This window comes from Rattus rattus, chromosome 3, assembly GCF_011064425.1.
Source record: "Rattus rattus isolate New Zealand chromosome 3, Rrattus_CSIRO_v1, whole genome shotgun sequence".
In the NCBI taxonomy this organism is placed as follows: domain Eukaryota; kingdom Metazoa; phylum Chordata; class Mammalia; order Rodentia; family Muridae; genus Rattus; species Rattus rattus.
In genome coordinates this window covers 142,967,579-142,990,020 of record NC_046156.1, presented here as the reverse complement: position 1 = coordinate 142,990,020, position 22,442 = coordinate 142,967,579, and the positions used below count along the sequence as shown (strand labels likewise).

Genomic DNA, 22,442 nt, shown 5'->3' with positions numbered 1-22,442 from the left:
TAATTTTCAGAAACATTGTAAGAATGGCCAGCACAACTAAACTCATCAAAAGACTGTCATCTTAACCCACCGAATACAACTGTACATACAGAATAAAGCTATACCTTGCTTTGTGTGTACATAAAACAACATCATGGTTTGAAAAGATAGTTTTTAATGATGTTTTATTTTCTATATTTTTTATTGTTTTATTTACTTATATTCCAAATGTTGCCTCCAATTCTGCCCCCCAAGAATTTTTCTTCATGTCTCTATAGCATCCTCTCCCACTGAGGCCAGACAAAGCAGTCCTCTGCTACATCTGTGCCAGGAGATACAGACCAGCCTGTGTATGCTCTTTGGTTGGTGGCTCAGTCTGGGAGCTCCCAGGGGTCTGGGTAGTTAATACTGTTGTTCTTCCTTTGGGGCTGCCCTCCCCTTCAGCTCCTTAAGTCCTTCCCCTAACTCTTCCACTGGGGTTCCGACATCAGTCCAATGCTTGGCTGTGGGTATCTGCATCTATCTCAGTCAGCTGTTGGTAGAGCCTCTCGGGACAGCCATGCTAGGCTCTGTCTGCACACACAGCTCGGCATCAGTAATAGTGTCAGGGGTTGGTGCCTGTGCATGGGATGGATCCCAAGTTGGGCAGGTCACTGGATGGCCTTTCCTTCAGTCTCTGCTCCATTTTTGCCCCTGCACTTCTTTTAGACAGGAACAATTCTGCGTCAAAAGTTTGAAAGGTAGGTTGGTGACCCCACCCCTCCACTGGGGCCCTGTCTATGTCCTGGAGGTGGCCCCTTCAGGTACCATCTTCCCACTGTTGGGCATTTCTGCTAAGGTCATCTCCATTGAGTCCTGGGAGCCTTTTACATCTCAGGTCTCTGGGGCTTTCTAGAGGTTTCCCCGCCCCACCCCTCACAACTGCATATTTCCATTCATTCTCCTGTCCCTCTAAGCTTCTCTCCTGTCTCCCCAAGATGCCTGATCCTGTCCCCCTTTCCTCCTCCCTCGTCCCTCTCCCCTCTCCCACCCAGTTCCCTCCCTCCCTCTGCCTCCTGTGATTTATTTGTTCCCTCTTCTAAGTAGGACTGGAGCATCCACACTTGGTTCTTCCTTCTTTTTAAACTCAGTATGGTCTGTGGGTTGTATCCTCTGTATTCTGTACTTTGGGCTTACATCAGTGATTACATACCATGCATGTTTTTATGGGTCTGGGTTACCTAGCTCAGGATGATATGTTTTAGTTCTATCAATTTGCCTGATATCTTTGTTTTAATAGCTGAGTAGTACTCCATTGTATAAATATACCACATTTTCTGCAACCATTCTTCAGTTGAGGATCATCTAGGTTGTTGCCAGTTTCTGGCTATTACAAATAAGGCTGCTATGAACACAGTAGAGCATGTGTCCTTTTGGTATGTTGGGGCATCCTTTGGATGCCCAGGAGTGGTATAGCTGGGTCCTCAGGTAGTACTATGTCCAATTTTCTGAGGAACCTCCAGACTGATTTCCAGAATGGTTGTACCAGCTTGCAATCCCACCAACAATGGAGGAGTGTTCCTTTTTCTCAACATCCTCCCCAGATAGTTCTTTATATCAAGAGAAATCCTTTAGGTGCCTAGCTGAATCTCTTTCTTATACAGTTGTCCTTTTGTCCATTTTATCTGCTGATGCTTCATGCCTTAAGATTTATATGTGATTAGTAGGATTCCACTAGCTTTATTTTAGTGTTTACATGATGCATTTCTGCAGCTTACATTGTTTAAAGTGTGGTTCTTACAAGCAGTATGTCATTAGGCTTTGCCCAGTCTGCCAGTCCATGTCTTTTCATTGGAGTACTTCCTTAGTCGTTTGAAGATTTGTGGGACTACTGTATTTGTGTTTAAATTAGCCACCTTTCCCCTCTTTCTCTATTAGTAAACATATGAAATAGGAATCATTTCTAGCAACTAGGAATATGTAAGCAGAGGACCCTTTCTCTAAGGATGTAAGACTTTGGCGTAAAAGAAGGATTGGCTATGTATCTTCTATGAGATTTCCAAGAAGGAAAAGCCTAAACATAGGTGTTTTTTACTTTAATTAGGGTTTGAATCAAATGTAGCCTAGGAGCTTGTAGGGGAGGAGAAGTAGGTCCTTATGCCCCAGGCTCCAGCCCAGGGACAGCCAGCACATGGAGGGCAGGGAAGAACATCCGACTTCTGAGATGGAACCTCAGCTGCATGAGATGCTCAGGGCATTGCTGCCCTCAGTCTTCTAGAGTGCCTGGCATCCATGTACAGTCTCGGCAGATGCACATCTGAGAGAGGGAGGTTTGGGGTTTGCACACACAAGACAGAAAGGTGGTCTACCATCTGGATCTGCTTGCTTCCCAGAGACTCAGAAGCAACAGGAACTGGGATGTAGCTGGGCTGGACTATTTTAAGGGATTGGCTCACACCATTGTTGAGGCTGGCGAGTCTGAATTATGTAGGACATGATAGCAGGCAAGAGTGGATACTGAAGTTTTGAGACAGAATTTCTTCTTTCTGCAGGAAACCATGCAGTTTTCCTTAGTCTTACAGCTTACTAAATGATACCCATTATAAGACTGAGAGTAACTGTAGATGTTACACTCTGCAGAGTAAATTTACAGTAATGTCTAGACTTGTGTTTGATTAAATTACTGGGTACCATAGCCTAGCCAGGTTGATACAGGAGATTAACCATTGTACCATGCGCGACAATGCAGAAGCAGCAGCAGAGTCGCAGAGGTATTCTGCATGGCAGAGCTCCTACGAGGGAGCAGAGCATCTGCTCTTGAGGAGCAGTGCACCTGTGCGAGGTCACAAGGTCTCCACTCCAGACAGGCACTGTGGAGCTGTGTGTGCTCGCAGGAGGCACCCACAGTATACCATAGTGTCCTATCCCCCTCCAAATACACAGGGAAGGGAGAGACAAGTAGCCACACTGCCCCGGGGATTCTACACAGAACAGAACCACGGTGCACATAGCCACCGGAGAATTAAAGTGACTTTAATGCATTAATTAATTAATTAGTGCATCTCCATTGTGCTTCTCTAAGCCTGTGGTCTTTGTCTTTTTGTTGTTGTTTAATTGCTCAAGTTTATGAGTTACAGTGTGATAGTGATACATCTATAAAATACGTAATGAGTGGTCTTTATTTCTACTTCTTAATCGCTCTAAAAATGCATATAAAACGAGCCTTTTCTGTCTCGTTTTCTACTTTATTTCTCATCTTTCCTAAAAAGAAATTTGAATAGTCACTTTTGATTTAGTTCATATAAGTCATGCAGTGACTGTTTCTTATTAACTTCTCAGATAGGGGCAGTCAGTTATATTGCAACAGTTATATTCTGCCACTGTGACCTAAACTTGCCTGCATAGACCCATAAGAGCAGACACCATTCCACCCAGCCTGTGACAGCTTCACTCAGGAGATTCACTGCCCTCTATGGTGGTGACAAGAGCTGCACATGCTTGGTTCCAGAATTCTCCCAACTAGAGTCTGAAAGGCAAGAGAGGGCTGCAACCCGCTGAGCTCTGCAGCTGCTGCTTGCTGTCTTCCACTGTGAGAGCACCTTTCTGACAGGTTCTCAGGCTCAGCTCTCAGCCAGAACAGGATCAGCACAGGGACCTTCGCACTGACAGCTGCTCCGTTAATCAGTGCTCTGACTTCAGCTGCATGGCTTCTCAAGAATCTTAATTAATTTTCTCACTACCAAACGTTATCTCTTTTAAAAAGCTATCATCACATACTTTCACTGGTTTAATTTTTTTACCTTAAGAGATTGTTAGTTTTCACAAAATCACCAATATTTCTGTTTCCAGTCTGCTCTTGGATGCTTTTACCTAGCACAGATTTGTCAAATTTACCAAATTGTAAATGCTACTGACCACGCTTCTTACCACCAGCACCAGCAGCACCACCACCATCCAGGAATAGATGATGTACTTTGTAGAAGTAGGCAGTTCTCAGGAGAGGTGTGCACAGCCTGCTGTTTGGCTATGGGACCTTGAAACTTTTAGATGTGTAAGACCCACCCTCTGATGAAGACTCCAGCAAGCAGCTAGGAGGAGATTGGCTCAGTGGCCCAGACTTCTCTATCGCTGTTGCTCTGTCGTTTCTGCAGGTTAGCCTGTCATGTGAGGCTCCAGTCCTTTGGGCAATGTAGATCCTGTCCACGGAATGCTTTCAAGAAGAGCATTTCTGTCATTACATGAGAATATATTACATATTCCTTCAGAATATGCCACATTCCTACCCCAATGTAAAACTGCCTTCCTTCCCTCTGTTGATGTAGGGTGCAGGTCAATGATGATGCCATCTCTGACAATTAGAAGACAGAGAGGGGAAAGGGGCTTACTAGAAACAGCATTCTTCCAATAGCCTCCCTTTATCTGTCAGACAAGTTCATCTCAGTCTAGGGAAGTAAAACAGTTTCTATCTGTGATCAGGAAAATGACTGGAAATGTTTCTATTTTGGAATGAGGTGTTTTTGAATGGCTTGATTTTTAAAAATAGGATGTGTAATACATCAAGTCCACTTGGAGTCTTTTGGGGACATCACAAAGGAATGAACATTCTTTTCATAAGCATAGACAGACATGCAGTTAAAACACCTACACACAAATAAAAGTTAGACATCATATTCAGAGCTGACAGTACTATGCGAAGAAAAGGAAATGTCTGTTTCTTATGTATCTTTTAAGAAAGAAAAATTTCTCACAAGTTTCTCTGAACATGATTCCTTTATACATTGTTCACCAAAATTATATCTTGTGCTTAAATGTAAAATAATACAGGTGTGAGTGTGATTGATTTAGACACATCACAACCTGCCTGGGTTGAGCCTTGCACATGCTAGGCAGGCACCAAGCTATATCCCAGGCCTTTTTGTATTTTTCATTTGAGCTAAGATCTCACTAAGTTGTCCAGATGGCCCTTGAATTTACAGGCTTGTGCCTCCAGGACTATAATTTAAGGGCTCCAATGCCACTTATTATAAAGTACAAAAGTACCAGGTTATTGATTTTCTTTTTTGACTATACTCTTGAAACTGATTTTTAATACATGGAGACCATTATGAACTTTCAACCTGAAATGATGCCTTTACAACAGAAACTTGTCATGTGAATAAAAAAGATCTATTTTATAAATCTATAATTAATGATTTACTGGTCATTATTTCTTTCCCATTTTGTAAAAAGCTATCTATAGAACATTTAGAAATGACATAAGAACAAATGGAAGAAAGAAACTCGTAGTTCTTGGAGGTGAACACTGAAGATGTGGTAACATGTTGCATCTTGGAGATTTGTTTCTCACATGGGAAGAGATGTTCTGTTTTAGTTTGTAGTGGGTGATTAGGGGAAAGTCCAGACAAACTCTGAACTTACAATTCTCCTGTCTCCAGCTCTAGGGGTGCTGAAATTAGGGGCATGGTACTTGTAATAGCTAGCTCTAATTTGGTGAAATCAATTCTTTCTGTAAGATTTAAACCTTAGAGTGAACATTAAACTTTATTGCAATTAAATAAATCAGACTCCTTAGGCTAGGAGGATTGTGGTAGTTTGAATAAAAATGCTCCCCCCATAGGCTCATATACTTGCTTAGTCCTCAGTTGATAATTTGTTTGGGAAGGATTAGGAGGTGTGGCCTTGTTGGAGGTGTGTCGCTGGTTATGGGCTTTGAGGTTTCAAAAGCCCATGACAGGTACAGGTCCAGTGTTTGTTTCTCCCTCCCTCCTCTCCCTCTCCCTCCCTCTCCCTCCTCTCCCTCTCCTCTCCTCCCTCTCCTCTCCCTCTCCCTCTCCCCTCTCCTCCCCTCCCTCCCCCTCCCCTCCCCTCCCCCTCCCCTCTCCCTCCCTCTCCCCCTCCCTCTCTCCCTCCCTCCCCTCTCCTCTCCCCTCCCCTCCCTCTCCCCTCCCCTCCCTCTCCCTCCCTCTCCCCTCCCTCTCTCTCCCTCCTCCTCTCCCCTCCCCTCCCTCCTTCTACCCCCATTTCTCTCCCTCCCCATTTCCCTCCCTCCCCCTCCCTCCCTCCCCTCCCCCTCCCTCCCCTCCCCCTCCCCCTCCCTCTCCCCCTCCCTTCCCCCTCCCTTCCTTTCTCCCTCCCCCTCCCCTCCCTCCCTCCCCTCTCCCCTCCCTCTCCCTCTCCCTCCCCCTCCCCTCTCCCTCTCCCTCCCTCCCCCTCCCTCTCCCTCTCCCTCCCTCCCTCACTCCCTCCCTGCCCCAGCATGTAAAGCTCCCAGCTACTACTCCATTGCCATACCTGTCTGCTCCCTACCATGATGATAATGGGCTAAGCATCTGAAACTGTAAGCAGGCCCCTATTTAAATGCCTTCCTTTATAATTTGCCTTGGACATGGTATCTCTTCACAGCAGTGGATCAGTAAGACAAGGGTCATTTATACTTTGACTGGTACAGTTAATATAAAAAGGAAAGATTGTATATATCTACTTCTTTGCCTTAAGTACAATATATTAAAGTTGCAGTTCAAGAATACTATACAATGTAGCATATCCATGTAGACTATTGTGAGTGGTAAGGTGAGGGTAGAGATTCTTACCATGCAAGCCTGGCCACCTGACTTCAGTCCCCTGGCTTTCCACTCCTGCACTCACCCGCTTCCTTTTCTGTAACCCACGAAGTCCTTTTGTGCTGCTGCCAAGCACTCATGGTGTGGAGCTATGCACTTCTGTGGTTCAGCCTTCCAGGTCCACTCCTAAAGAAAGAAAACCGCCCCTCCCTCTCCAGAAGCCGTCAGTTGTCAGTAGCTTCTCAGCTGTGGGTGGGGGCTCAGGAGCCCTTCCGTCTTTCGTGCTGCCATGTTGGTTGACTTGGATCTTGTGCAGATCTTATGTAGTCAGTCACAGTGTCTGTGCAGTCGTGAGTGGTCCTGCCACGTCTGAAAGATGACTTTTGCTCCGGTCCTTCCTATCCCTAACCCTTGGCTCATAACAATGGTGCACTTGTTTTCCGCACTTTAAGCAGCTGTGAGTGTCTGTGGTAACCATCATCTACCGTACAAATACATTTCACTTATGAGGTCTGAGAACTAATGGATCTATGGGTATAAGGGTATGAATGTAGAGGAAAATTTGATAATATGCCCATTTAGCAAAAATAATACACTCAGGGAGCCTTGAGTTCCTCAACCATGGATTCTTGGCCACATTTACAGTACCATGAATTTCTTTTCATGGAGTCAGCCTTAAATCCACTCAAAAAAAAATTATAGTTGTTTAACTCCCCCCTCTGCACACAGACACAGATACAATTTCATCCATGGGCATATCCTGCCATATTGGTTATTATTATAGCTTGTAGCTCCCAGGGTTCACAGTTGGGTAAGCCTGTTGATGACCAGCAAACACCCCCCCCCACACACACACATACATACATACACTCTCCCCCAGTAGCCTTCATAGCACCTTCCAGTTCTGTGAAAGCAGGGCCAATGTTTCCTGGTTAGTACCAACTTGATTTATCCATGCATTATAATCAAAATGTATGGTATCTTCAGTACTAGGGTTTTACCAAAAAGTTCTGGTTGCCAACCAAGAATAGTTGCAGTAGCCTGGATTACCTGGGGATCTGTAGAACACCCCTGACTAACAACTAGAGGGAGGCAGCCCACACCTAGCACTTTTTATTTGACAACCTCTGGCTCCTAGGACATATCCCCCCCCCTCTGCATATAAAATAATATAAATGAAACTTATAAAATTTGTGAGTTTCTTTATGGTTCTTCACAACAACTCCATATAGCAGCATTACTGAGAATTCAGTTATAGTGAAATGCATAGTAAAGCAGTTAATCCGTGCCAGAAAACAGTAGTTTGTAAATTTTATACCTCAGATTGTGGGTATATCTTTCAAAGCAATTTAGATCTTAGAACTTACTGTAACAGACCCATGTTAAGTTTTTATTAGTTCTTTGAGAATTCTCCGTATGCTTGGGTCCTGTCAGCCTTCTCTCCTCACTCTGTACAGATCTTCTACCACTTTCCTTCCCTGCCCATTCAGCTTTCTGTCCTGTCTGCATCCTTGCTGTTGGTTTTTTCCCCAAACTCGTCATGCCCAATTTCTGCTACCCTTGGATATGTGGCCTTCCACTGGAACACAGTTGAGTTACCTTGGGCCACACTCTGACATCTGCCAACTGCCAGTGCCTTCTCAGCTTGACGTGGGACATCCTGCCCATCTCTTGGCCATGTATGTACATAACTTGGTTGTTATCGTGTTTGCCTAGTATACACAGTCTGGATTTAATCCCTAGCACCATATAAGCCAGGTATGTTGGTGTATTCCTGCAATTCTAACACTAGGGTGGTGAAGGCAGAATTCATAGTCATCCTTGGCTATAAAATAAATTTGAAACCAGACTGGAATGCATGAGACTTTATCTCAAAAAAAAAAAAAGAGTAATGTCATATTTTTAATTACCTAACCTTTTAATGGTGAGAATACAACTATTCTAACAAAATGATTTGTTTTCTTTGAACTTGCCAGGCTTCTCTGCACAGTGGGCGTGGTCAAGTTTACTTTTCAAAGGTAATTATCAGTCTCTCTTGACTTTCTACATTTGGCCCAACACATCCTGCCTGCTTCAGGTAGACTTAGATAGCTGACTATTGCCAGATCATAGTTTATGGTTATCTGCTTGTGATTTCAGGTGTGTGGTGTTGAAAACAGTGAGATCAAACTAGAAAAGGGTACCATATAGTCAAGGTATGCAGCTTGGGTGATTTTACTTTGGGAAGTGGTATTAGGAATTGAAGGAAAGAATGGACTCACAGTATAATTAGACAAACAGTGAACCAAGAAATTGGCCTTTTGAGTGAGGTCAAGGTAGTTTTTAGATTTCAATCATGGATCATGTGAAGGCTTAAAATTTAATACAGGTAAGTGCAGCCACCTTCTCCTTTATGAATTACTAAAGTTGCCATATCATGGTCCCCATGCTCTTTGACATTCTTTCCGTCAAAGGGGTCACTTTGTCCTTCAGTGTGTACTGTAAAGCTCTTGAGCCTTACACTGCAGCAGCAGTGGTCTTATGCTAGTTGGGAACTGTGGGTTTTAAAAGCATCCACCTACCTCTTACAGTGCTTTACAGTATATAACCACCATCACTGAAGAGTCCAAATTTCCATGTCCTATTCAGAAAGGTTCACGTGGTCAGCAGCTAACAGTCGGTGATAAACTTGTCTTTTGTGTGAATGAGACATCTTTACAGTGGGTCTGCCATCCTAAACCCCATCACTGCAAGAGACTGGAGTAGAGCAGAATAAGTGATTGCTCTTGTTTCTGCCATTGAGCTTCAGGGTGGTTTACGGTCTAGCAATATCCTATGTGTCTGTCTGGAAAACCCTTTTCTACTTTGGGATCATCCCAGTTTATGTTGGCGTATCCAACACCTGGTCTTTCTCAGCTTCCGTAATGGATCTGATATTTACTGTTCTTGGTGTGGCAGAGTACGTCATGGAGACTGAGAATTTGCTATAGTATTTTTTTTTTTATTGAGTATTTCTTATATACATTTCGAGTGTTATTCCCTTTCCCGGTTTCCGGGCAAACATCTCCCTCCCCCTTCCCCTTCCTTATGGGTGTTCCCTTCCCACCCTCCCCCATTGCCGCCCCCCCCCCCCAACAGTCTAGTTCACTGGGGGTTCAGTCTTAGCAGGACCCAGGGCTTCCCCTTCCACTGGTGCTCTTACTAGGATATTCATTGCTACCTATGAGGTCAGAGTCCAGGGTCAGTCCATGTATAGTCTTTAGGTAGTGGCTTAGTCCCTGGAAGCTCTGGTTGCTTGGCATTGTTGTACATATGGGGTCTCGAGCCCCTTCAAGCTCTTCCAGTTCTTTCTCTGATTCCTTCAACGGGGGTCCTATTCTCAGTTCAGTGGTTTGCTGCTGGCATTCGCCTCTGTATTTGCTGTATTCTGGTTGTGTCTCTCAGGAGCGATCTATATCCAGCTCCTGTCGGTCTGCACTTCTTGCTTCATCCATCTTGAGACTGAGAATTTAAAGGTGTGCAGTTTGATCCTGGGGAGGTAGCACAGAGGGTAAGAGTGCTTGTTCTGCAGACACAAGGCTGTGGGCTCAGTCCCCAGCATCCATTGAAAAGCTGGGCATGGCTGCAGATCCTGTGACCCTACCACCAGGAGACCAGGGTAGAGTCAGATCCTAGGAGCTTATTGGCTGGGTCAGCCATCTAGCCAACATGACAAGCTTCAGGGTTGCTGACAGATCCTGTCTTAAAGGTAAAGGAGTGGTAGAGGACATCTTTCAACATCCTCCTCTAACCTTTAATTCACATCTGCACACAGGTACATTTCTAACTCACCATGCATATGCATATGACTCACAGGGTCATGTGGTAAATGCTTGCTTCCCAGTTGGCAGCCCTGTTTAGGTAGGCTGTGGAACGTTTTGGCGGTACTAGAAGGCAGAAGGAGATCGCTAGGGGATATGCCTTGAAGGGTATATCCTGGCCTTTGGCTCCAGTGCCTTTCCTGCCTACATTGTGCACTGGTGTCCAGAGCTGATCACCCAGCCATGCCTTCCTGCTGTGATGGGTTAATCCTCCAAAATGAGTTAAAATGCCCTTCCTCGTTAAGTTAATTGTGTGAGGTATTTTGGTCACAGTGATGCAGCAGGAGCTAATACAGCAGCATCACCACTGCCTAGTTTCAGGGCACAGTCATCATCCAGAAAGGGACGCCTTGCGTGCATGTGCTTCCGCATTTGCCTGGACGAAGAGGGACTCAAGCTGCCCCAGCCCACATATAAAACCGGACTTTCCAATATGATTATACTTAAATAGTTCATCTTTCCCCCCACAAATTCAAATGCTGTCTCTATTGTTTATCAGACTTTTTGGGTGTATATTTAGGCCTTTTCCAAGGCAGTTTCTTTTTCCTATTTTTCAGGAATTTTAGAAAATACATTTATTATATATTATCTTGGATATTTTCATATGTGAATACAGTGCATTTATATAATATTCACACCTCTGCTCCTTGTCTCTAGCCTTTCCTGTACATCCTCTTCCCTACATTTTCTTTCCAACCACCCACCCCCTTAAAATAACACACTGAGACCAGTTAGTGCTGTTTGTACCCAAATGTCTGTCTGGATATAAAGTCTTCCTATTTAGATCATTCTAGCTTGGCATTATTATTTAAATTTGTTATTAGCATATATTCATTATATATAATATTGAATTTCATTATAATGTTTTGATACACAAACATAATGTATTTCACCTGTACTCACCTGTCATTACTCTCTCTTGTCCCCCCATTGCTCCCACTCACAATTATTTCCTTCTTCTTCCCAACCAGCTCCTTTCTGGTGCTTGTGTACAAGTATGGGGTGTGTATGCGTATGTGTTTGGTGTGTATTTTGTGTGTGTGTGTGTATGGTGTGTGTGATGTGTGTTGTGTGTGCATGTGTTGTGTGTGTGCCTTTTGTGTGTGTGTGTGTGTGTGTGTGTGTGTGTGTGTGTATGTTGTGTTGTGTGTGTGTGTGTGTATGTGTGTGTGTGTGTGTGTGTGTGTGTGTGTGTGTAGTATGTATGTGTTTTATGGTATGCCTGTGTGTGGTGTGTGTTTATGTGTATACATGTCTAGCTCAGTGAGTTTCACATTAGGATATTTAGGATACTTTACCAGAGTATAAGCAACTTAGCAGTGGTTTATAGAACTGAAGAAAATGTCAACCATTAATTATGTATAAATCTTCAAAAAGGGGTAAGGTTTCATGAGGCCTTTCCCCTTCATGACTTGCTGTCAACTGCTCCCGGTGTGTGCAGGTAACCATAGAGTGCGAAGCTGTGTCATGACCATATGGCTGCGTCCCAGACTACTCAGTGCCTGTCCTCCTGCCTGTACTCCTTCTGTTTCTTCTTCCAGTGTCCCCTCAGCTTTCAGAGAGACAATGCAGGTGACTCTGTTATGGCTGCATATTCAGTAGTCCCTTTTCCTTAGCCCCATGGATGTCTGCAGTTACTGCCGGTCATTGCAGACATGTCTCTCTGACTACAGCTAATGGCAGCATTACTCATGGGCAGAGATACTGTTTTAAAAGGCAAATCAGTAGGGACAGCTTATCTGTATAGCAAGCATGAACATCGGCTCTACCTCTAAATTCTATTTGACTTTACATCCTAGTAAATGCTTGCAGAGAGGGTTTTTTATGAATCAGACACCTTTCCCCCAAAATGTTCTTGTCCTTATCAAATTGCTATCCACTTCCAGTTCAGTTCTCCCTTGGTGTGATGTTTTTATTATTTCAAAACTTTATAATAGCACAAAGTTACCATTTTAGCTCTTGAAGTGCTGGACCCAAATCTTTAGGATACTTCATTGTTTAACTTAAAACTAGGGATGTATAAGTGGTGAGATTTTTCTCTTGTGCCTAGATGTTAGGGAATCTAAATTACAGATATGAAAAACAGTGTAATATTCCATGATGTAGCAAGTTTGGGAGTGTAATGTGCTCCTCATAAATCTGAGCTGTAGTCACTCCCTCCATTGTCCCCCTAGCTGTTATCGCAAAGCACTCTGTATCAGTGTCATGGGCAAGCAGCTGCCTCCACAGTCACAGCCACTGCCACCGCTAAGGTTTGCCTCGGCTTAGGATGCTACTTGCCTTGCCAGAGCAGGTGCGGCAGCTGCTCTGGAGTTGGGGCAGGTTGGCCTGCATTATTAAGGCAGCTGCCAGGCTGACCACACAGCTGGGGAAACGGCTCTTGGGGTCAGTTGAACGTCATTAGAGTGTGACAGTGACAGGGGCATCGGAGGTCTTTAATCTTAGATCTTGGTCACTCGGAATGAAATAGCACTTTGATTCCTCCTAAAGATATGAAGAATTGGTGGAAAGATACTGCCATAGTTCTGACTAAGCATGAAGATAACTTTGTTTGTTTCCGCACCTTTTAGAATCACCTCCTGAACAGTTAAGACACACAGATCAAGCTGCGGGTTATTTGATTCCAAAGTGGGTCAACTTTTCAATATTTTTACCTGGACATAAAGTGAGTTTATTTGCCATATATGGTTTATTGTGTATGCCATAGTTATAATAGGTAGTAGGTATTTTTAAAACACTGACTTTTGAAGGGGTACTGTCCTAAAAGCAATCTTAAACCCAATGTAACTAACTTTTAAGTAATAACGTGTATAAGCGCTAGTTACCAGGCATCAATTTTGATCAAATCAGGGAAAGCACTAATACCTTTGAAAAATGCCTGGTAAATTCACATTGATTCCATAGGATCTGAATCCAAACTTGTAGCGCTGGACTTCTTAACTCAGGTTATAACATTTTCATAAAAGAAACTGATGTCATCATGTAAGAATTGGAGGCAAAGAAATATGGTAGATTTGGAAAGGCCTGGGACCAGCTTGCCCCTTGCAGGCTCAGGATCAACCATCCCACAGACAGGGAGAAACGGATGTCATAGAGCTACATGAATGTAGATTTGCCTGAGGTTGAGTCATTTATTCACAAACTTGGGGATAATTCTAAGACTGCAAAGTCATCTTCGGTCCTTGATTTTACACCTTCATTTGAGCAGCCAGTTCTTGACCAGAGGTAACTATTACTGTAGGCCAAAGATTGTAACAAGTTTTTCTCTGTAAATGCCAGGTTTTTCCAAATCATGTTATTGCATGAGTTGCAGCCTGTGTTGGTCCTGTGTCAGTACTAGCTCTGGGCGCTGATCTCAAGTGCTGTCCTGCCAGCTGTACCAACTACTGACTTGCCACTTCTTAAGTCACTTTCTTCTTGGACCAAACAACTGTCCCTGAAGCTCCTAAAAATGCTCTCATTTTTTTAATTGAATAAATTTGCTCTTTGACAAATCCTTACATGTATAGAATGCATTCTGAGTATTTTCCCACCCTTCCTTATTGCCCTCTCATGCCTGTCAGTTCTCCATCCTTCCGACGGATCCCTTTGCCACATTCATGTCTTTTGTGTTTTATGACCCACTGAGTTTAACTAGGGTCCTCTGTGTAACATAGGTTTGGAACTATCAATTGGAACTTGATGTCATCAGTTGGTTCATAACTGAAGACAGTGAATGACTCCTCCTCTCACAGATCTATCCACAGTCTGATGAGTCCCTCCCCCATCCGTGACTAATTATCAACAAGACCAGTCTTGTGCAGACCAAGTGCAGATAATCCCAATTTCTGTGGGTTTATGATTATAATGTTTATGCATATCCAGAGCCTAAAAGGGGGTGTGGTATGAGTATCTTCTTTATGGCTGAGCTCTCATCCACCACTTACTCTCTGCACCTTGAGCGTCAACTGTCAGTCACTACAAAATGATTTATCTTGGATTAAGGATGGGGATACCTTTTGTCTATGGGTATGAAAATAGATATTTAGAAGACAATTTGCCACTATTTTAACTTAACTAGACAATAGAAGTTCCCTAAGAGCCTATCATTTCTTCAGTCATAGGTTTACAGTGCTAGGCATGGCTTTCAACCTTTGGGAAATACCTCAGATCCAATCACAGGGCGGTTTGTTACTTCCATAAGAGCTGTGTTCCATGCCTGCAAGTATCAAAGTTGTTAGGAAGTACATCTCTTCTCCTGCGGTTTCCTGCACAGTGCTTTGCAACGAACTCAATGAAAGCCAGCAGGGAGAATGCTTCCAATTCAGTTCCAGCTTGATTTAGCAATATCTTACAACTAAGACACCTGATGTCTTAATAGTGTGTTACCATCTAGTTCTAGTGGACAATCAAGAGGAGTGCTAAGGTCCTGTATTGTTGGAGGCACCCAGGACTTCTTGGCCAACAATTCATCCAGAGTTATCGCACACCTCATACTTCTTATATTTATAAAGATATATGTTTTATATTTATATTCTGGAACAAGCTGATATCATTGACTTGTGGCAAGATTTGTGAGAAGGGCAATTATACATTAAAAATTAGTTTCCTTTTGGGTATTTTAATATGAATATCCAAACCAAAAATAATATAGGAAGGTTTTTTTTTTTAGTTTGTTTGTTTATTTGTTTGTTTGTATGTGTTTTTTTTTCTTGGTCTTTCAGCAGTTCTCTCTTCTTCAGGGGTACATAGCTTGAGTACACTGTCAGTTCTTTTCTACATGACTTTTGCCCAGTGCGATACTCTTACTTGCCCCTTTTTCCTGAGAATAGGGGTAGAATTTCATCTACCATTTAAAGTGTAGATGATGCTTTGTTTGGAAGTTGGCTTTGAATGAAAGTAGTCTAAATCTAAGTGAATTATCACCTAGGTTGTGCATGGACCTAGACAAGTAACTGGATACTGTGGGAAAGGCAGGGCCACCTTTGGAGATTGTAAATTCTGCTGTCGAGTTGTTCTGCTGTGCAGTGAAGCCAGGACACTGCAGTCACTTGTCAGCTGTCCTTCTGAATTTGGAGTGCATCCTGTCTCATGATCAAGATGTATAGGAGAAACTTTAAATAACCTAAAGTAAAGGGGTTTGTTTTACTAATGATCACATTTTGAAAAATGGTTAGTGAATTCTAAAGACAGTGCTTGAAAAGCCCCTGCATTGAAACCTGGCCTCTTCTTACCAAAATGTTCTCCTTAGAATGCAGAGCATTAGTTTAATCCTAGAGATAAGGCTTCAGAATAATAGTCAACACATTCTTCATGTAGGTCAAGAATTTACTAAAGAGGAAGAACTCTACTCTAGCCCTTATAAAAGTATCATGAATCCTTAGTGACATTTATTAGTATTAGTGTGCGTACATCTCTGTATGTATACATGCATATGCATGTGTGTGAAATGAGGAGGAGTTGGTTCTCTTCTACCTTACAGGTTCTGGGAATTGAACTTAGATCATCAGGCTTATCTTATCAGCAAGTGCTTTTAACCACTGATCCATCTTGCCAATCCAACATAGGTTTCTTAATAAGATGATTGATTTTCTGACATTAAGGAAGTTGAGGCAAGCGCCAGTACAGCAAGAGTAATAATGATAACATATAAAAGAGACCAGAACACTGAGAGGATCCACTCCTTAAAAGAAACTTTTGTTTTCGTATGTTGTGGTGAATTTTTTTTATTTTACTATTAGTTGATACAATACTTATATATATTTCTGTGGCAAGATGTGATGTTTCTGTGCTGTATACGTTCTATAATGATGAAATCTGGCTCAGTAGGTGATTTAGAAAATGTTGTTAGGAAATGATAGGATTTTATCCTTTCTGATAACTGGGTGGGATTCTATTGTATATATGCCTCATTCTCTTTATCCCTAATCTGTTGGAGACACTGAGCTCAGCCCCATTCCCTGGTTGGTGTGAGTAGTACCACAATAAGCATAGGACCCTATCTCTATGTGCTGTTCTATTTCTTTTGCATATCCACCTGCGGTAAGACTGCTCGATCATCGAATTTCTTCATAGTCATCGAGAGCAGTTGATTTGCTGTTAGTGCATTCCTAGTACATCAGATGTAAGGTGCAGTTGTGTACACATAGCCATAAAAGGTAGGGAGTGTATCACCATATAGGAAGTGTGTTATGTCTAGGTCTTCCTGCATAGACCTCTACCCTGATACTTCAATGAGTGGCCCTTGAACCGTGATGCTTCATACATGTGGTAGGAGTTAATAGTCCAAGCAGAAGTTACTGCAGGCCTCTGCACACCCCTCCTCTTCCACAGTCAGCTGAGCACTACGAATCACCCATTTACACAAAATATCAAATGTGGCTGTAGTCAATGAATATTGGCAAATTTTTAAAAATTAATTTTCTTTCTTGTTTAGTTGATCAAATCAATATTCCTTCCATAGAAAACCTCTTTCTATCACTGAACCACTGGTTCAGCTTTCCTAGAAATTGATGAGGTCATACAAAGGTGGTATAATGAAACTTTTGACAGATTTACAATGAAATTATTGTTAATCTACAAACTGTCTTACATCACAAGGTGCTTAACTTCTCTAAGCAGATGCAGCTGCCAGGACCATTGGCCGGAAGGCAGCGGAGCCACTGAGTAGAGAATGATGGGACTTTTATGTTACGGCATTCACTGCCTCAGCTGCCCTGTAGGTGTTCTTTGATGGTAACAGTTACTGTCTGCCTTTCTTGACTCAGTAACATAGGAAGAGAGCACAGACTGGACTCAGAAAGAACAGTTTGTGCTCTGACTTCTAGCTCTCTAGCTTTGGGGAAGATTTTCCTTTGCAGTATGGTAATAGTAATGTCTGCCTGTCAGATGGTGTGAGAGTAAGTGAGATAATACATAAAGGACAAGCCATGTTGTATGACACAAGCCATCAGGGTTAATATCTAGAAAACACAAGTACAGGGTGATACGTAACTTCGCTGTGCACAGTAAGAGGTCAGATCCCAGGTATTTATTATCCATTTCTCTGTTCTTTGTGAATATGTGGTTGGTAGCATTAGCTAGTGCCAGCTGAACAAAGTAAAACTGAATATTTTGTCTGCACGGACTTTGATTTAAAGAATATAAAAACCTTGTTTTCCATTTATTTTGTACCTGCCAGTAGCAGATAGTTTTAAAAGAAGTTCAGCTATATACTTTGTAGTTATTTGGTAATACTCTGAACTAATGTTAATATTCAAAATAAAAAAGTACTTAAAATTCTCATGGTCTGTTTCTTTTTCCAGTCTGTGAAAATCAGTATGAATTAGCTACAATTACAGCTTCAGTAAATTTTTTGAACCATAATTGTCTATATTATAAACAAATCATTTTGATTATTCTTTAAAAGGATAAACCTGAGAGAGTCTCGCCCACAGCCCCTCCCTCCTACTTGTCACACAGCTTTCCAGTGGGCTTAGAGGGAACGAGGTCAAGAGCTGTGTGTCTGAGAAGAAATGAGTTACCCTTTATTTCTTTAATAATAATAAATTTAATTTTGTCATATACACTAAGAGGCAATAATGAAGAGATTTTTTTTTCTTCCTGGCTATAGAACCAAGAACAGATTTATTATAGAGCAATGTGTTGTCACCCAACCATGAAATAATTCTGTTGTTTATTTTTCTAAGCCAGCATATACCATCTTTCAAATGAGTTGATCTCATAATGTTTTGTCGACTACTGTTTTAATTTATCAGGCTGTATAGTGCACATGTTTATTACACATTTGAATTCCCTTTTTTATTCAGTAGGCCTAGGGGCAGCCTAGTCAGATCTTCAGTCATTTGCCTCTTGTGTCTCGAGTTATCTTATGTTAAGCTGACTGATTAATCTGAGGTAAAGTAAACATAACAGAAAAGTCTCTCTTGGTCTAAAATAACAAGATGAGATTTTATTATGAAATATTAGCTCGAAGGGGCTTGGAACAAAAACGCCAACCAACCAGAACTCCCAGTGACAAAACCGCTACCCAAAGACTATACATGGACAGACCCATGGCTCCAGCTGCATATGTAGCAGAGGATGGCCTTGCAGGGCACCAATGGAAGGAGAAGCCCTTGGTCCTGCCAAGGCTGGAACCCCCAGTGTAGGGGATTGTTGGATGGGGGGTTAGAAAGGGGACAGGGAGGGGATAGGGGGCTTATGGACAAGAAACCGGGAAAGAGAATAACATTTGAAATGTAAATAAAGAAATGTCCAATAAAAAAAATAGAAATATTAGCTCACATTGTAGATATTCTTCAGAGAAACATAATTTGCAGGGGTTTTTCCTCTTAAGAGTATATTGCCTTAAAAAAAAAAAACTTGTTTTATCTGGATTTTTCACTCAATAGATATAAATGAAGTTCTATAATATTCTCAGAATTAGCTTCTTTTTGTTAATGTGTTTTTGTTATCTTTAAAGTCCTCATTCTTTAGCTGAACTCAAGTGTAAAAGTTCTTAAGAAGTAAAAAAACAACCTTCCTTGTGTTCCTGGGTCTGGACTTAGATTGGTGGGTGGCAGATGTAGTTGACTGTGTGTTAAATGGACAAACAAACAAAAAGGAAAAAGAAGAGAATGAAAGCTTGTTTCCTTACCAAGCAGTCACACAATTTATTGTCTGGAAAATAAAAAAGGAAGAGAAAAGAGAGGAGAAGAAAGAACGAGTTTTCTGTACAGTGGCACTCACAGATGTTCCCCTGGCAGCCACACAGTCTTCATTGGGGTCGGCTCCTGCAGGCGTAGTGTGGGGCTCCTTTGTTGGAAACAAAGTGTGTCCTGTGGTGGGAGAGTGTCACAGGCTACTGTTGGATTACTGTGCTTCTCAATAGAGACAGTACATTAAAGTAGCTTTGTGAGCCGTGCATTGTTTCAGCCAAGCCTGGCTAATAACACCCTCATCTTGGCAAACTGTTAAAAAGGTAGAGTTGGCGTAGGCTGCAGTCACAGAGCCCAGCCTGTGCCTGGACATCACAGTACTTTTGTAAGCATGGGTTTCAAGCAACCTATTGGTGTAATCAGTTTGACAAAAGGGTTTGTGAGTGTAGAGTTGGGGCTGTGATTGCTTTATGAATGGAGTTGCTTCTTTCTTGATGATTGCTAATATCTCTGGAGTTGTCACAGGTTTTCAGCAAACTGTTCCTCCTTAGCCTCTTGCTTTAACATAAGACTTGGTTACAAAGTTAGTAACACATGATTACATGTGTTACATTCTGGAGGTTTGTTATTTGCATGTACAGTAGGAGCTTGTGAAACACAGAGACCACATGCATGACCTAGTCACTCAGAGCAAAGGTGAGAAAACGCCCTCATTAGCCCTGGTCTCTCCCATGGTTCATGCGAAGCACATGGCTTGATTACCAGATGGTAACTTATGCGTTAACTGTATTTTAAGGTTAATGTGTAAACTTTGGGGATTGATAATTAAATGTCTTTTGAGTTATTCCCCTTTTGGAGTTATGTGTATTGTTGAATAAATTTTTATGGCCTTTTAATTGCTTACATAAAATTCAAACAGGAAGGGACAGGAGACTATAAAAAGTAATAGAGACTGGGAACTCTAAGATCACCTCTAATTAGATAGGTTTGTTGGCTTGAAGGTTGGATTTACAAAGAGAGTTTAAGCCTTGTAAGAGTCAGATGGAAGTCAAGTGTTTTAACAGGGGATGAGATTCAGAAGAGGGAACCAGTAAAAATAGTGAGAAGTTGCAACTAGGGTATAAGGCTCCTCCTGTTCTCACATCTAAACACTCTCTTTTATAGCTTCTAATTTCATCAAATCAAAACAACATTCATTTACTGAGTTCCCTCTCCATTGAAGAGTTCACCAAATATTGCCACAAGGAGACCTATAGTTAGTAAACAAGGAATGTACTCATTAAAAGTTGTTGCTAACAAAAGATTTAAATAGCAGTTCAGGACAATAATGGGAGCCTATCTCAGAGGAGTCCTCCTTTAATGGCTAAATAGGCTATGCAAACAATAATTATTTCTGCACTCAGTACATGAAGAACTGTCTTCAGGCTAGGGTTGGAGGAGCGTGACTTGCTCTTACAGAGGTTGGCATGTGAGTGAGTCTGAGTTTTCTTTTTGTTTTACTGGGTGAATTCCACTCATTCTATTAAAACAGCATAAATGCCAGCCGGGCTTCTTAGAGTTCTTGAATTTCTACACTAAGGAACCTCTTACACATCTACCTACCTCTAAGATGGCATGCTGGGATTACCCTTTGGAGGTTCTTTATGGATATGTGCAGTGTTTAAATCATCCTTGTCACAGTACTTTCCCTGGGGATGCTAGACTCCTTTTTTGTTGTTGCCTGGGCTTTGAGAGTAGGAGGAGGAAACAGAGGTTGGTTCTTTGGGCTACGTGAGCCTGGAGCTTAGTATGTAGCCAGGATTGCCTCGAATCCTGTGATCCGTCTGCCTCAGCCTCTTCAGAGCTGATATCACAGGCATGAATTGCCACATCCAGCTATTTCTTTTGGTGGTTGTGATGTATTTTGTTTTGTTTTATTTATATGCTCTTACAGTGTAGCCCTGGATGGCTTGAAATTCACTATGCAGATGAGATTAGCCTTGAAGCGATCCTCCTGCTTCTACCACCTGAGTGCGAGAATGTACGTATGTACTACCACACATGTCTAAAGGAACAGCTTTGAAGGGTTTGTTGTTATTTATTTACAGACAGACAAGTCTCCTATACTCAGAACAGGCTGCAGACTTCCCATGTAGCTATGGATGATCTTGAATTCCTGATTTTTCCCCCTCTATCTATCTCCCAAGAGCTGGGATGCAGACATGCCATCATACTCAGATTACTCTTAAAGAGCTCCTTAAGATCACAGGTTTATTCCTCTCTCCTGAGCATCTATTGGCATATAACGAGTGGCTAGTGTGTATATAAAATTAACAGGATCTTTGCATGTACTCACACAATCATTAGAACTCATATGACTATCATATCGTGTTATAGACTGTTGTACCCTTCCTCAGTCAAATTCCTATCTGGAATTTCACCCCCCGCCCCACCAAGAAGTGGTCAGGGCTGTAAGGTTAGATCTTGAGCCCTGATCTTATGGGATTGTTGTCCATAAGAAAGCAGAGACATGGAGATGCTCTGTTCGGACTCTGACTGTTGCCGAAGTCATAGCCTCCTGGGTCCTGCCGACCGTCCAAAGCTCCTGCCGGGCCTACACATTCTTCTCCAAAAGTCCAGCAGAACAGCAGCCCATAGCCAATTGATGCCTCAAAATGGAAGTTTGCCTAGGAATTTGAGGCCAGCCCAGGTGACATAATCAGACCCCATATCCAAGAACAAAACTCTCACAATGTAAGTTCAATTTATTTGTGTACAAAATCCTTGAAAACATTTTTGTCAAATGTTGTCTATTCCCAACAAGAGACACCCTTCTTGCCAAATAACCGAGCCCTGTGAAAGGCTTAGCCAGGCCGTCTCTGCTGAGACTGGAAGTGTGGCTACACTGAGTCTTTCTTTGTTGAGTCATGGCCCGGCTGCCTGGCCTCTCCTTAGTGCTCTTTCACGCCTTCTACCTCCTTAGTGTCCTGTGATGTAGGGGCTGTGATCCCTATTTTGCAGTGAAGATGGAGACAAATACTTTATCCAAATTACATGGTGATCATAGAATTGCTTATGTAAAAGGACCATAGTCACCTGGTGCTCTTATAGACAGTAAACAACTTGACAGTCTTTACCTACTCCTGTTGTATCACGTGCCTTCTAGTCCTTCATCCACCTCTTCCTGGCAAGTTAGCTGTAGGATCCTGAAATCTTTTTCATTCTGTAGGGCCTGACTTAAGAAGTCCATTTATAATCACAGATAATTCTATAAAGTAGAATTTGATAGGGGTAATGAGTGCTTATTAAAAGTTAGTATTTCAGGGGCTGGAGAGATGGCTCAGTGGTTTAGAGCACTGACTGCTCTTCCAGAGGTCCTGAATTCAATTCCCAACAACCACTTGGTGGCTCACAACCATCTGTAATTGGATCCAATGCCCTCTTTGGTGTGTCTGAAGAGAGCGGCAGTGTACTCACATACATAAATT

At 42.3% G+C, this 22,442-nt stretch overlaps 1 protein-coding gene and 1 non-coding gene across 2 annotated transcripts in view; both read left to right on the top strand.

Moving 5' to 3' along the window:
- The window catches only part of Mrps28 (mitochondrial ribosomal protein S28), a 103,996-nt gene that overhangs the window by 66,870 nt on the left and 14,684 nt on the right, over window positions 1-22,442 (top strand). The gene's annotated exons all lie outside the window — the stretch shown is intronic.
- LOC116897515 lies at window positions 13,311-13,430 on the top strand. Its single transcript, XR_004387533.1, has one exon. It is a non-coding gene; the product is annotated as a small nucleolar RNA SNORA38 (small nucleolar RNA).